General features: G+C 37.9%; 1 non-coding gene across 1 annotated transcript; it reads left to right on the top strand.

Moving 5' to 3' along the window:
- Window positions 1–13,675: 13,675 nt before the first annotated feature.
- Window positions 13,676–13,782, top strand: LOC141654408 (small nucleolar RNA R71). The gene has a single exon (XR_012547969.1). It is a non-coding gene; the product is annotated as a small nucleolar RNA R71 (small nucleolar RNA).
- The last annotated feature ends 782 nt before the right edge of the window (window positions 13,783–14,564 follow it).

Raw genomic sequence — 14,564 nt, 5'->3', positions numbered from 1 at the left:
TGTTGTTGAATTGTGTTGACTTGTTTGTGTTTCATATGACCAAACTGTGAACGTTGACGTGATTCGTGGTTGTTGATTCATGTTATGATTCAGATCCTAGAATGTGCTTGATCAATTGATCGTATTGAGTATATTATCACAACATTCGAACAGAACCGCATGATTCTACGATTTACCAGTTCAATGATATACATATTGTGTTGCATTAATTTCTTGATCATTCATATGCATTGGAGATGGAGGATGTTGTGGTGACGTGGTGTGGTGATGATGATGTTGTGATAAGGCCCAGGCGGGTTCTGCAGGACTTGCCCTGGTGTCCTCAACAAGGAAATGTGCGGATCGGCTACGGTCGATATATAGTCTACCGGGATCGGTATGGTCAAGGTTGTACGGGTTATGAGATATGAGTTGAGATGGAGGTGGAGGTGACGGAGGAGCATTCATATCATATTTTGTTGTTTCATTGTATTCCCTACTCAACCTCGTGGTTGACCCTGTGTATTCGTGAACACCTGTGATGACCCAAATATTGGCGAGCAGACTTGACAGGTTTATGAGATAGGATGGGAGCTTGATGGGCGTGAGACACTGGACCAGAAGACTTAGTAGCTAGATAATCATTTAGAAGACTTTCACTTTTATTTATGTTAGTTCTTTGTAATTTGATGTAAATGAGGTTTTGTAAAAAGGTTAAGTTAAAGAAATTATGTAATTTGCCTTGGAGTTTAATTTGTTATTCACTACCTCGGGAAACCGAGATGGTAACAGTCCGGTTTATTAGGGAATGTCTTGCTAGAGGCTCCTTTATAAATCGGGGTGTTACAAAGTGGTATCGTCAGTGAACGATCCTCAGGCCTAAACCAATGAACCCAATGAACGTAGGATGTGTCTAAATAAAATGAACCCCTGGGAATAAACTGTTAGGAGCTCACAGTGCGGTTAAGAAGGCGCCCTTAATGCGTGCTCTTTTGCCCTCTCAGTTTTGAACCAGGTAACCCGAGAGAAATCGAGTGAATGGGGTAGTTAGAAGGAAAACCTTGGATATAATCGAGTGGGTGTACACCTTAAGACCTATATATTCTAACCACTCTGCAGGACAACGTTACGGTAAGTATTTTGTATGAATGATGACGTGATCATATGATGTTGTGGAGATGAGAAATAAATTTTCGTGTTCAAGTTGATAATCAATGAAGTGTTGGATTGTGGTAATCGTGAGCGTAGAAATAATTGCGAATTGATGATATTTATCTGGATGGATGTTGAATGACGTGTTGATAGTGCTATTATGTCTAATGATATGCGGCTATGTGATCCCGAAGCCATGCTAGTATAGTATTGTGATAGTAATCAGAAACACTATTGAATTGCATGTTTCTAGTCATAGCAATTGTGATTTAGATGTAAGGAGTAGATCGAGATGCGAAGGGATTCTATGGGATAGATGTTTACGTAAGTACAAAGTGGGAGATTTAAGTTGGGATGGGTTAGTATACATAGTATGTTCATAAGAGCTTGTAACATAGTAAAGAATGACCTAGTGCTGAAACTCGTTTTGTTTGATTTTACTCTTTAATTGACCTTACTGCCATTTCTTTTCTGTTTATTGCCTATGGATGAAAATTTTATGGGAGATAGCCTCGGGAGTTAGTGTTCATTTGGCGTTGGTTTTATGCTTATAGGATATACGGATTAGGAGTAATAAATATTTTAGTGGGCTGTGGTCAGGAAGTTCCTGTGCAGTGATGTTTTGACCAACGATTTTGTAAAACTCCTCATTTAAATTGTATTAATAATTTTTGCATAATTCCAACTCCATCGATCAGAAGATTCGCATATGTTTTTAAATTGATAAGCCACGAAAATTCTTGATGTCTCTATATTAAATGGTAAGTTTTGCAAACTGACCCAAGTTTCGGACCAATTGCTGTCACATACTTGTTTGGACCAACTGAGTTGTAAAATTCTTTAAAAATTGAATTCTTGAGCTTTGGACCTCATTCTTTTTCTCACGAATTATTAACTCTTTGTATGTTATAAAAAGTAATATAACTCAAGTTTTCGTTGAACGGTTATTTATTCATGATTTTTGGAAGTTACAACGTGAATCATAACTTTTAAAATGTGAATTCTATGTTGAGTTTTCATACGGTTGTTGATTTATTTCATGAGCCTTATTAATGTGAAATTATAGTGTCCTTATATGATGATAGTAGCACACATATTCATTGGTTATGTATCTTAATAAGTGATAAAAAAATTAAAGTTTAGTTTATAACATTGTTGGCATGATAGTATGTGTGAAATTGAATAGCTTAATCTGATCCTTAATCGAGGGTGAAATATTTTATACGAGTCCAGTTGTTGCATATTTTATATATGTTTGGCATGTTGTAATATCTATGGTGTGTTCATCATATTTGTATAGTGGTCGGATATATATAAATATAAAACTATATTGTCATATCTTGGTAAAGTTGGTGGCGTTAAATGTTAACTTGATTGTTCTAATATACTCGCGTGAATATTTATAATAATTATGTTTAAATGTTTACACATGGATGGTAGTAATGAGTATGTCTAAATGTTCACACATGTAGGATGTCATCGGAGTTCTCATGTCTTTTATGTGAGTCTGTGTGCCTATAGTTATACTTATTACTTTCATTGCATTAATTTATTTCAGTTGAACCTAAACTTATGATATGATAATAAAATAGTGTTGTTCCTTATTGGATATGTTCATAGTTGTATTGTCATGAAATGCTAAGGTGATTGTTGCAATTGTCACGATACTTGAAATATAGTTGATATAGTTACGATATAGTTACGATATTTGAAATATATTCTCGAACCGTCGAATTATAATGAGATAACCCTTTGATGATTCACATGTCATGCGTATGTTTAAATGATAGTCGTTATAGTTACGTTTAATTGAGCCGCGAGTTGCCTATTTGTTCAAACCGTGCAAACCAGAGAACTTGTTCACCTTACTAATCTTTTGTCATAGATAATGTTTTACAAGTTATATGATGGTATATGTACATGTTTAAGTTGTTTATGCGATATCTTTTATTTTTGCTGAAAATGAATTATACTGAGTTGATGGATACAATTGAATGGTATGGTTGCTAAAATGTTAAACATATGCGTGATATGGAAGTAATTTTGTGGTTATTGTGAATCATATAACTATTAATACTCAATTGTAATTTCAGTTGTTTGACTTCTACATTATTAAGTTAATTACTCATGACGCACAGTCGATGGTTCCGTAAGGAGTTTAACTGGGAATTTTATAGTATGCCTCCGATCTAAACTAATAATCTTCTTATATTGACTATATGGTTAGACTCTTGTCTAGTTCTTATGACGTGATAAATCGTTTTAAAATTTAACATGTAATTGAGTTGGTACTTATACTTTGTGTGACCATGCAACCTGTGATAAATAGATCTATAATAAAGAGGTAAAAAATTTGATTGAACACATTTAATTTGTAGTTACTTGCTTTACTTTATGGTACGAATCGTATGCTTTGATGAGACGTCACCAGGGAATCTGTACTATCTAAAAGGTCTTCGATTAAATGCTGTAGTCGTGTTAGCCGTGTATATAACTGAGTAAAGAAGTGTGACTAGAACCCTGATGTTGAGGTAATAGTCGTTCATTAGTAAAGATAGGACTGAAATGAATAAGATGAACCTGTAAATTATGAAATATGAGTCGACACCTAAGCTTGTATTGTTTGAAGGAATTGAATTAAGTTTATCTGATTTTGAGTTTCGTAGTAAGCTGTAAATGGATTCTATGGACGGCTCTGTTAGAAGATTTATGTTAAGAAAGTTATTCACCGTCCAGTATGAAAGTAAAAGTTTTGAAAATGAAGTTAAATTTTGTCGTGTGAGTATAAATTCGGAATGAGATTTCCAGCTAGTGTCTGGTTGTATGGTTTCATGATATTTGCTAGTCTGGAGGAATGAAGCTAGAACGGAGTCACAAATTAGTGGGTTAATTTGGTCATGTTGTTCGTTCATGTAGTGAATTGGTGGGTTGTGGTTAGTTATGAATGTCAAAACGGGAAATGTAATGTGGTGATTTAAGTGAGTTATGTGTTAACATGGTATGTTGATATTAGCATAATATGTAATGAATATTTGTAAAATTGGTGTAGTTAAATACATTTAATCTTTTATGTCATTGTGTTGGGTGCAGTTTAAATATATTTAACACCAAGAACGAAATTTTATGTATGATAGTCTTGTATGTTAACTTTCCAATATCGCTGTTTACTCGCTTGATTGACTCGGCCAATAAGTTTGTAAAATTTGCCAATCAATGTGCGTTCGTCATTCGTGAATAAATCCCAAACCCTTTGTTATGAGGATTAAAAATATTTCTAGGATGATAAGTATCTTTAAACTGGTTGTCTTCATTTTATTGGTGATTCTGTGTCTTGACCTAAATGCATACATTATGTAAAGGAAAGTCGGGCTGGACCTATTAGGTTACAAATTTTCATAAATCGATTTATAAAGTTTTGACCCTAATTCTTTTCTTATGTTGATTGATTCCCTATGTTCCTAAGGTATGAGATTACAATGATTAGTGAAATGAATAATTACTAATGATTTTTTTCTGGTAACCTTGTAAAGCATTGTTCCATTCATAATTTGATTATTCACATGAATAAATGTTACCAATATTTCTTGGAAAATATGCTGCCACGAGAATACGCCGGATAGGATTATCGTGGTATGTTACGTTAGTGATCTTGCTTAGTAACCTTGATGAAACGATGTTATTTGACATGAACCATATGTGAGCACCTAGGCATCTTGAGAGAGCTTGTATATTGATTGTCTTTAGTAGGGATTAGTAACTTGAGCGTGAGTTGTGAATCTTTTATCCTCTTTCGATTGTTAGCGATAGTTTGAGAACTTTTGTTATAATAATGAAGGTTACGGGGACGTAACCATGTTTAAGGAGGGTAGGATTGTAAAATCTTTATACTTTCATGTGTGATTTCTCAGTTTGGCTATATTGGTTATGCGTTGTGTGGGTTATGTTGGAGTGTTACATGATGTGTTTCTGTTATGGTTAAACTTCGGGGACGAAGTTTATTTTAAGGAGGGTGGAATGTAATACTACGTTTAATATTCAATTTGGTGGGTGCCTTACATACTTTTGTATATGCGTTTCATAATTCGTTTGCGTTGGTTGGTAGAGAGGGTAAACTTCGGGACGAAGTTTCTTTTAAGGAGGGTAGACTGTAAGACCCCGTATTTTATATAATCGATTAAACGGATATTATTATATATTAGTATTATACATTTTATATTGGTTGCATCGTAATATCGTGAATGTTATTAAGTCGGGTTTATATCATATATGTTGAGTCGGGCTACATCACATTTTGTCTTTTGGGTCAAGAATTACCCATCTACATTTACCCAACGACCATACCCGTTTAACCCATTTGCCCTACTCGGAACATGTAACCACCATTTACCCTAAACCTAATCTAAGAGCCGCTCTCCCTCTCCCCTCTTTTCATTTTATCATTCATAAAACCATTTCTAAACCTAGAGAAAGGGAGAGGAAGAAGAATTGTCGAGCCTTTCATTTGATTGAAGATTTCTCATCGATTCCAACCTAATTCGATTTCCCTGTTTGTAAGTCGATTTCATTCCATTATTTATACTGTTTTAAATTGTTCGTCTTCAAAAGGTTTGAAAAGAGAGTCCTGTTTATTTGATGTCTAGTTTATGCATATAAAATCTTGTAGTCAAATTCTTTATGGTTTGTCCTAGGTGATTTATTTATGAACATGTCGCTGAAAAGTCCGCGAATCTGTTTTGGTTGTGGAAAATGATTTGAAACCCTAATTTTTATGTCGATTCAGTTATGAGGCTTCTTCATACATCATCTTCGTATAGTCTAGATGATAATAGGATTTGGAATTACTGCAAAATAATGTTTTAAACTCGTTTTATGAATCAATACTTTTTATGCGACGGTTTCTGTCAGTTTTTGGAAATCAGCCTAAAAACTCTTGATAAGTTTGGAATTTGAGAAACACACGTTAGATATAATTTGTAGCTAAGACTCATGGGGTTCCAATCCAATTGGCCTTGTATCAATTTGATTTTTCTGGAATTAGTCATGTATTTTATTCCGAGTCTGTCATGTGCTGGAAAATCAGGAAAAATCGTGTTTGTTCTTTAAGTTGATATTCCTATTAAGTTATGATGAGTCTAGGTTATGTGCATGATTATTTGATTGAGTAGGTGGTAATTATACATAATTATGTTATGTAGGTGATGGATATGTGAAGGATCATAATTGATTGCTTGTGTGCTTGGATTGCGAAAAGGTAGGGAAATACACTTGACTTATTATCGTTGTTGTTGAATTGTGTTGACTTGTTTGTGTTTCATATGACCAAACTGTGAACGTTGACGTGATTCGTGGTTTTTGATTCATGTTATGATTCATATCCTGAAATGTGCTTGACTGAATTGATCGTATTGAGTATATTATCACAACATTCGGTAACCGGCATGATTCTACGATTTACCAGTTCAATAATATACATATTGTGTTGCATTAATTTCTTGATCATTCATATGCATTGGAGATGGAGGATGTTGTGGTGACGTGGTGTGGTGATGATGATGTTGTGATAAGGCCCAGGCGGGTTCTGCGGACTTGCCCTGGTGTCCTCACCGCGGGGCGAGATCGGCTACGGTCGATATATAGTCTACCGGGGATCGGTATGGCTGGGTTGTACGGGTTATGAGATATGAGTTGAGATGGAGGTGGAGGTGACGGAGGAGCATGCATATCATATTTTGTTGTTTCATTGTATTCCCTACTCAACCTCGTGGTTGACCCTGTGTATTCGTGAACACCTGTGATGACCCAAATATTGGCAAGCAGACTTGACAGGTTTATGAGATAGGATGGGAGCTTGATGGGCGTGAGACACTGGACCAGAAGACTTAGTAGCTAGATCATCATTTAGAAGACTTTCACTTTTATTTATGTTAGTTCTTTGTAATTTGATGTAAATGAGGTTTTGTAAAAAGGTTAAGTTAAAGAAATTATGTAATTTGCCTTGGAGTTTAATTTGTTATTCACTACCTCGGGAAACCGAGATGGTAACAGTCCGGTTTATTAGGGAATGTCTTGCTAGAGGCTCCTTTATAAATCGGGGTGTTACACTCCCATCTTCACTTCCTTGATCTTGCTCACTTCCTTCATCATCTTCATTAGCCTCTTCTTCTTCATCTACCTCTTCATCAACACCCTCATCATCAACAACCTCATCATCGACATTCTCATCTTCACCCGGTCTTTCACCCCTAGATGTGCTTGGAAAGAAGACTTCCCTATCCGCCCAACTAGGCAAAGGACATGATGGATCAAGTAGTCCTTGCCTAGCTAAATGAAGGAGGGGTGGATATTGGGCCAAGTATGCATCTACTCGATCATTAAAAGCTTTTTTGTGCATCTCTCTCATGAGGAGAGTCATGTAGTCATTGCCCACTTCAACATCTTTGGGTTTGAACTCTTGATATGTGAATGGGTAGGGTGGTGTGACAATGGAAGAGGAGGGCTCTTCAATCTCGCCCCTTTGTTGACGGATGATGTACTCGGCGTCTTTGGAGAGTGGAAGAAGGTAGTTTGTTCGATGAGCACTTAACTGACAAATCTTGGAAGGCAAAGTGAAAGATCTAGCATCATTGGTTAGCCACCCATAGTTGGTGTCAAGAGAATTATGCTTGACCCACTTGTACTTTTAAATCATGGCGTCCATGTCAATGAGATGACCCCCTTTGATCGCCACATAGGTGTTATCCTTGTTGAAATTTGCGTCAAAGTGCTTGGCCAAGAGAGTAACTAGATCTCCATTTATAATATGAGCGGTGACATCCTTACCACAATCAACATTAAGCCATCTTTCCATCAAAAGCCTTAGAGCATTGTAGGGCTTAGTGAATTCTCTTCCGACATTTAAGGCCGACTCAAGTAGAACGCAATCGAGCTTTGTAAAGTGATTAGTTCCTTTCTTTGCTATTATAGTATTCCCGATGACCTTGTGCCACACTCTAATGCCCAGATGGTGGACTAATAGAGTACGACAAGCATGAAAGCTCACAAATTTCTTCCCGGAAATCGCCTCCCAATATTTTTCGGGCATCTTGTGATAATATGGTGTATCACTAAGGCCTAATACCTTACTCAAAACATCAAAGGTGATGCGTCTATTCACATTGGCAAGACGAAACTCGATGTATTCTCTAGTCTCTACCTTAGTCACTTTCAATGAACTTAAGAATTCTAAGGTAAGGGAGGGGTATGTCAATTCTCTTGTAGTAAATAATTTACCCAACCCCATGGCTTCAAAGAAGGCTTTTATTTGTTCAAGGACACCCAATTTGTTCAAGGCATCTTCACAAATGAATTTGGTGGGCAAAATGGCTTTCTTAGCATAATTGGCAAATGTATCCCTATGGAAGTTAGAAATGAAAATTACCTCCGGATAGTTGGATAATTGAGCGATTTCCGGAGTTGTTGATGTTGTTGCGTCCAAGGGAGGATCTTGTTGTTGTTGAACTTCCAAGTTTGCATTAGAAACCACCATAGCCATTGAAGCTTTCTTTGCTTGAAGGCTTTGTTGCCTTTTCGAAAGTGTCTTTACCTTGAGTGCCTTTGTTGCTCCTTTTGTTCTTGCCATTGTTGTTTACACCAAGAAAAGGTTGAAAATCTTCAATTTCTAATTATACCCAAATCGATTTAAGATGAAAGGATTTGTCTTTGTATTTCAAAAATGGACTCAAAGGTTGAAGATTTTGGTGCTTGGATTGATTATTGTTGCAAAAGGAGTGATTAATTGTTGTTATAAGGAAGTTTGAATTTGATTTTGTGGAATTTGGTTGAGGAAATTTTGTTTTTGGTGATGGAGATAGGATGAGGGTTTTGGGGTTTATGGGTAGTGTTTGAATGAATGAATGAATGAAATGAATGTGGGAAGGGGTATTAAAACACCCGAAAAATTCAAAACAGCAGGGGGAGACGAGCGGATTCCCGCCGGGACGCTCGGATTCTGCTCAATTTAGCTTCAGGAAAACTCGCCTAAAGACGAGCGTCTTTCAAAGAAGACGAGCGGATTCTGCAATTTAGGACGAGCGGCTTTCCTCAAAGACGAGCGGATTCTCTTACAGGAACTTTTCTTAATCTGCACTGGCAAAAAGACGGGCGTCTTTTTACAAAGACGAGCGGCCAGTTTCAGACGAGCGTCTTCTCAGCTGGGACGCTCGGATTCTCTTACAGACCAAAATTTTTGATTTTGCAGCTCATTTGGACGGACGGATTCCTCCACAGATGCTCGGATTCCTATAAGACGAGCGGATTACCCTTAAGCCGCTCGGATTCCACCTGGTCTACCCGGATTCAGGTCCATCCGTGCACTTGCATAACCCGTGTCATTTTCATTCTTCAAATCCCGTGTTCTTCATTGTAGGGGCACTACAAAGGCATGAATAGCCTAGGCAATTGCTATCCCCACACTAAGTTAAAGCACTACACATCAATAAAATCATTAGTCCCTCCCTCACTTCTCTCAAGAATGATGAATATCTTGATCTAGGCACAAAAATCCAAAAATGACAAAAATTCAATGTAAGAATTAAAATGCAAGTTAGGGAGTTAGGAATATTTATAAATGGTGGTTTGGAGAGGACTCCACCAAACTCTCATCCTTAGTGAGATGTTGATACCCGTCGAAGTGAGTATCAAAAATAATATTTATAAAACCAAACTACAACTAGCAAGCGGTAGTAAGGGTCGATCCGCAGGGAGGTAGGGAGTTCTAATTGTCTTTATTTTAGTCTATGAATTACTGGGGGGTTTGATTTGAATTGAGTCTAAGTCTAAATGCATAAATAAAAGGGCAAGTAATAAAAAGAGATGTAAGCAGTAATAAAAAGAATGCTAAGACGGTCGGTTCACTGCAGCTGCGACGACGGTATCTAAGTAAGTCTGATAGATCACGATAGGTGGGCAAATAAGAAGTCCTCTCGGTCCATTCTTAACTAGTAGCGCCTCTCAGCCTATGCTACTGGTCCCTAGGTCTCACTAATACTAGCTCTCGCCCTGAAAAGTGATTCCTAATGCCTAAATTACTTATCTTTCGATCTTAGCAATTTAGTCGTCTCAATTTATTAATCTATTTTCCCTCCCCTATCTCTCGATCTTGTGGGTCGGTCAAATACTAAGCATTTAACAAATCTCCTCTCGGTCTCGTTGTCAAATATTGCAATTAAACATTGAAACGGTGCTATTCTATCGCGTGTCAGTCGATCGACCAGCTAAGCTAGTCGATCGACCAAACAATCGATCGATCGATCGACTAATCGATCGATCGACCAAAGGCCGACATCAGGTCTACTAATCTACATCGTCTTCGCCGCAGGTCCCCTCACATCTTAGCACGGGGTAATTAGCTACGCATGATAGAATTGATAACAACAACTAAATTAACAATTAACGGAAACGAATACATAATTAAACTAACTAAGCAATAAAGATGCAAAGAACGAAATATTGATGGCTTTGGGAACTAATCTAATCAATTCTAAACTAACAAAATAATAAACTTAAAGACTGAAATTATGATTGAGCAATACCGAAACTGAAGGCAGAAAGGAAATCCAGATGCAAAATAGCGAACATTATTGAGAAACTAAAATATTTGAATTGAATGTAAACTATGCTAGAATCGAGACCTAATGTCTCTCCTCCAAACTGATTGATCATTCTGAAAACATAGGTTAGTTTATATAGGAAAAATCCTGCGTAACCTTTATTCCTAACCTAATCACCATGGGCTTTGGAATTCTCGATCTTTTAATTTGCCCATCAGACCCGTTGTTCAGTCGATCGACGATAAGCATCAGTCGATCGACTAAGTAGCAGCGAACAGTAGCTACTGGAACCCGTGGGGTGGTCGATCGACCACTTGGACCAGTCGATCGACCAACAAATATTGTTATCTGAAATTGCATTCGACGAATTCTCAGATCGCGCACCGATCTTAAAACAGCTGCCATTTCTTCGTTCCTTGGTCAAATCAGGCGTTCTACACGGCGTTGGAAAGCTAAGAGGATAAGATTTCACCTCCAATTGGAATTACTCGATTATCAGGTCTATAACTCAAGATATAGCCATCTGAAACAGGCTGCAATGTCGAGAAGCACTTCTTTGCTTGTTAAACTCGTACGCACCCATGCTTTTGCTATCTTTAGGCCTTGAAATGCGCACCAAGCTCATTCCTCGAGTCAATACTTCATGTCAAATGCAATGTCAATTACTTAGGGATGGATTCGGCTTGATTTCCGCTCAATTCTTCACATTTCTGCAATAATAGACAAAAACACAAAAGTAGAGAAAAATAGGGAAATAATGGCATATATTGCACATTTGAGCTCTGAAATGCGTGTAGAATAAAGTGTGAAACATCATATTTTAGACACGCATCAGATGTCATGGGGGCATGTTCAAGGTTTTGTTAATGTTACTCAACACCTTGAAGAAGTAGTCAAAAGCTTGTTCATTATCATGATAAAGATCCTCAATAGATCTTTGCACTTGTTGTCTTTCATGTTGGTCTTGACCGATAGCATTACCAATGTAGGGATTTAAAATCCCTTCAAACTCATTGTCCCAAAGACCGCAAACTTCGTCTACTTGATCATTAAAAATCTCTTGAGTTGATAGAGACAACTCTCCTCCTTTCTTGTTTTGGCCAATGAGGCCATCTTCTTCACTTGTCATAGGTGAGCTTTTCAAGCTCTCTTTGTTGCTATTCCCTTGCTCTTTTGATGGAGCATTATCAACTTTCATTTTCCATTGGAATTCCGACTTCTTCCTATCATCCTTTCGGCTATAATGATCAACCATAAAACATGGTTCATGCAAACGGGGAGCTCTCGTGGTCTTGTCAAGATTGAAAGTTATGCTCTCATCTCCCACCTCTAGAGTGAGCTCTCCATGCTTTACATCTATCACCGCACCCGCGGTGTGCAAGAAAGGTCTACCTAGAATGATTGGAATATTGGAGTCTTCTTCCATGTCAACAATGACAAAGTCCACCGGGATGAAAAATTTCCCAACTCTTACGGGAACATCTTCCCATATCCCTAATGGTGTCTTCGTCGATCTATCGGCCATTTGGAGTGTGATGTTGGTACATTTAAGCTCTCCCATCCCTAACCTTTTACTCACCGAATACGGCATAACACTCACACTAGCCCCTAGATCACATAGGGCTTTGTTGATCGTTGTGTCGCCAATGGTACACGGTATTGAGAAGCTTCCCGGATCTTTAAGTTTCGGAGGTGAACTCCCTTGAAGGATTGCACTACTCACCTTAGTGAAGGCGATAGTCTCAAGCTTCCGGATTGACTTCTTTTTCGTAAGGATGTCCTTCATGTACTTTGCATAGGCCGGCACGTGATTGATTAATTCCGTGAAAGGAATCGAGACTTCCAAATTCTTCACAATTTCCATAAATTTTCCAAGTTGGTCATCAAATTTGGGCTTAGCTTGACGACTTGGAAAAGGAAGTCTAATCACAATGGGTTCCTTCTCCTTGGCCTTGTCTTCATTTTTCTTTAAAACTTCTTCTTTTGATGGTTCTCCATCCTTGGAGTTTTGCACAACTTCTTTGTCACTAGCTTCCACAACTTCATCCTCAACTTGCTTCTTCGGTGCTTCATACCACGTATCACTCCTCAAGTAAATGGCACTAACCGTTTCATGTCTCGGGGGATTACTTTGAGGTGGTAATTGCCCCTTTTGTCTTTGTGAGCTTGAAGATGCTAGTTGAGTCAATTGGGTTTCCAACATTTTGGTGTGGGCTAGGATGTTGTTGATGGTGATTTCCTTTGCTTGACTATCCTTTTGCATTTGAGTGAAAAACTCTTGTTGATTCTTTTGCATTTGGAGGACCGCTTTTTGAACATCAAAACCTTGGTCATTTTGTTGATTGTATGGAGTTTGATTTTGGTAACCTTGGTTTTGGTTGTAAAACGGTCTTTGATTTTGGTTTCTCATGGGAGGTGGGGTGTATGTTGGTTGAGGGTTTTGAACATTTTGGCTTTTGTATGAGAGATTTGGGTGGAATTTGGTGTTTTCATTGTAATAATTTGAATAAGGGGTACCACTCTTGTATGCTTGAAAAGCATTTACTTGTTCATTTGTTCCCCTACATTCGCTTTGGTCATGTCCCAAGGTTCCACAATTCTCACATATCCCACTTGGGATTGATGAAGATGCCGTCATGGCATTAACATGTTGCTTTGGTGATTTTGAGGCTTCTTCAAGTCTAGCCATAGCTTTTTCGAACTTCAAATTGATGGTATCAATGTGAGCACTAAGTTGAGCACCCAATTGAGTAATAGAGTCCACTTCATGCTTTCCTCCTCTAGTAGCCTTGCGAGGTCTACTATATTGTGAATTATGGACCGCCATTTCCTCAATCTTGTTCCAACTTTGATTATCGTCAACTTCGGTGAACATACCATTTGATCCCATGTTGAGAATGTTTCTTGAGTCTTCATAAAGACCATTCCAAAATTGTTGTACAAAGAACCACTCGCTAAGTTCATGATGAGGACATGAGCGACAAATTCTCTTGAATCGCTCCCAAGCTTCATACAAAGATTCTTCATCTCTTTGCTTAAAGCCCGTAATTTGAGCTCTTAGCATGTTAGTCTTTTCCGGTGGGTAGAACTTTTTGTAGAAAGCTAGAGCCAATTTCTTCCAAGAGTCAATTCCGAGAGTAGCCTTATCAAGGCCTTTCAACCATTGTTTTGCGGTGCCAATTAGAGAAAAAGGAAATAAGACCCATCGAATTTGGTCTTGAGTTACACCGGTTTGAGAAATCGCATCACAATAGTCACAAAAAGTCTCCATGTGAGAGTGAGGGTCTTCACTAGGCATCCCCCCAAATTGGCTTCTTTCGACTAATTGGATAAATGCGGATTTGGCAATGAAATTTCCGGTTAAGTGTTGTGGTGTGGGAGTACCATTGGGTAGGTTCTCCTCGGTTAGTACGGAATGTGATGAAAATTTAGGCATTGTGGGTTGATTTTGTGTTGGATTTTGTGTTGGGTTCTCCTCACCTTCTCTTGCAAAAGGGTTGACGAACTCAATAGTGTTTGGTTGAATATATACAACCTCACCACTACCTCTCAAAGTTCTTCTAGCAAGTCTTCTATTGTTTGTCAAAGTCCTTTCAATTTCGTGATCAAAGGGTAATAAGTTACCTTGTGATCTTCTAGACATGCAAAATATCAAACAACTTGAAAATAATTAGAACAAACTTTGAGGAGTTTTACTTTCCCAATGCAAAGAAAGACACAAATAATAATAATCTAAGAAAATCTAAATCAAGTTAACACCGTCCCCGACAGCGGCGCCATTTTTGGTCGAACCCTCTTGAGAGGTTTAGTTTTCGGTACTTGTCGTTAGGAGCACCTAGACCAAAA

The sequence above is a fragment of the Silene latifolia genome, chromosome 4 (assembly GCF_048544455.1).
Source record: "Silene latifolia isolate original U9 population chromosome 4, ASM4854445v1, whole genome shotgun sequence".
NCBI lineage: Eukaryota > Viridiplantae > Streptophyta > Magnoliopsida > Caryophyllales > Caryophyllaceae > Silene > Silene latifolia.
This window is presented reverse-complemented; position numbering and strand designations above follow the sequence as displayed.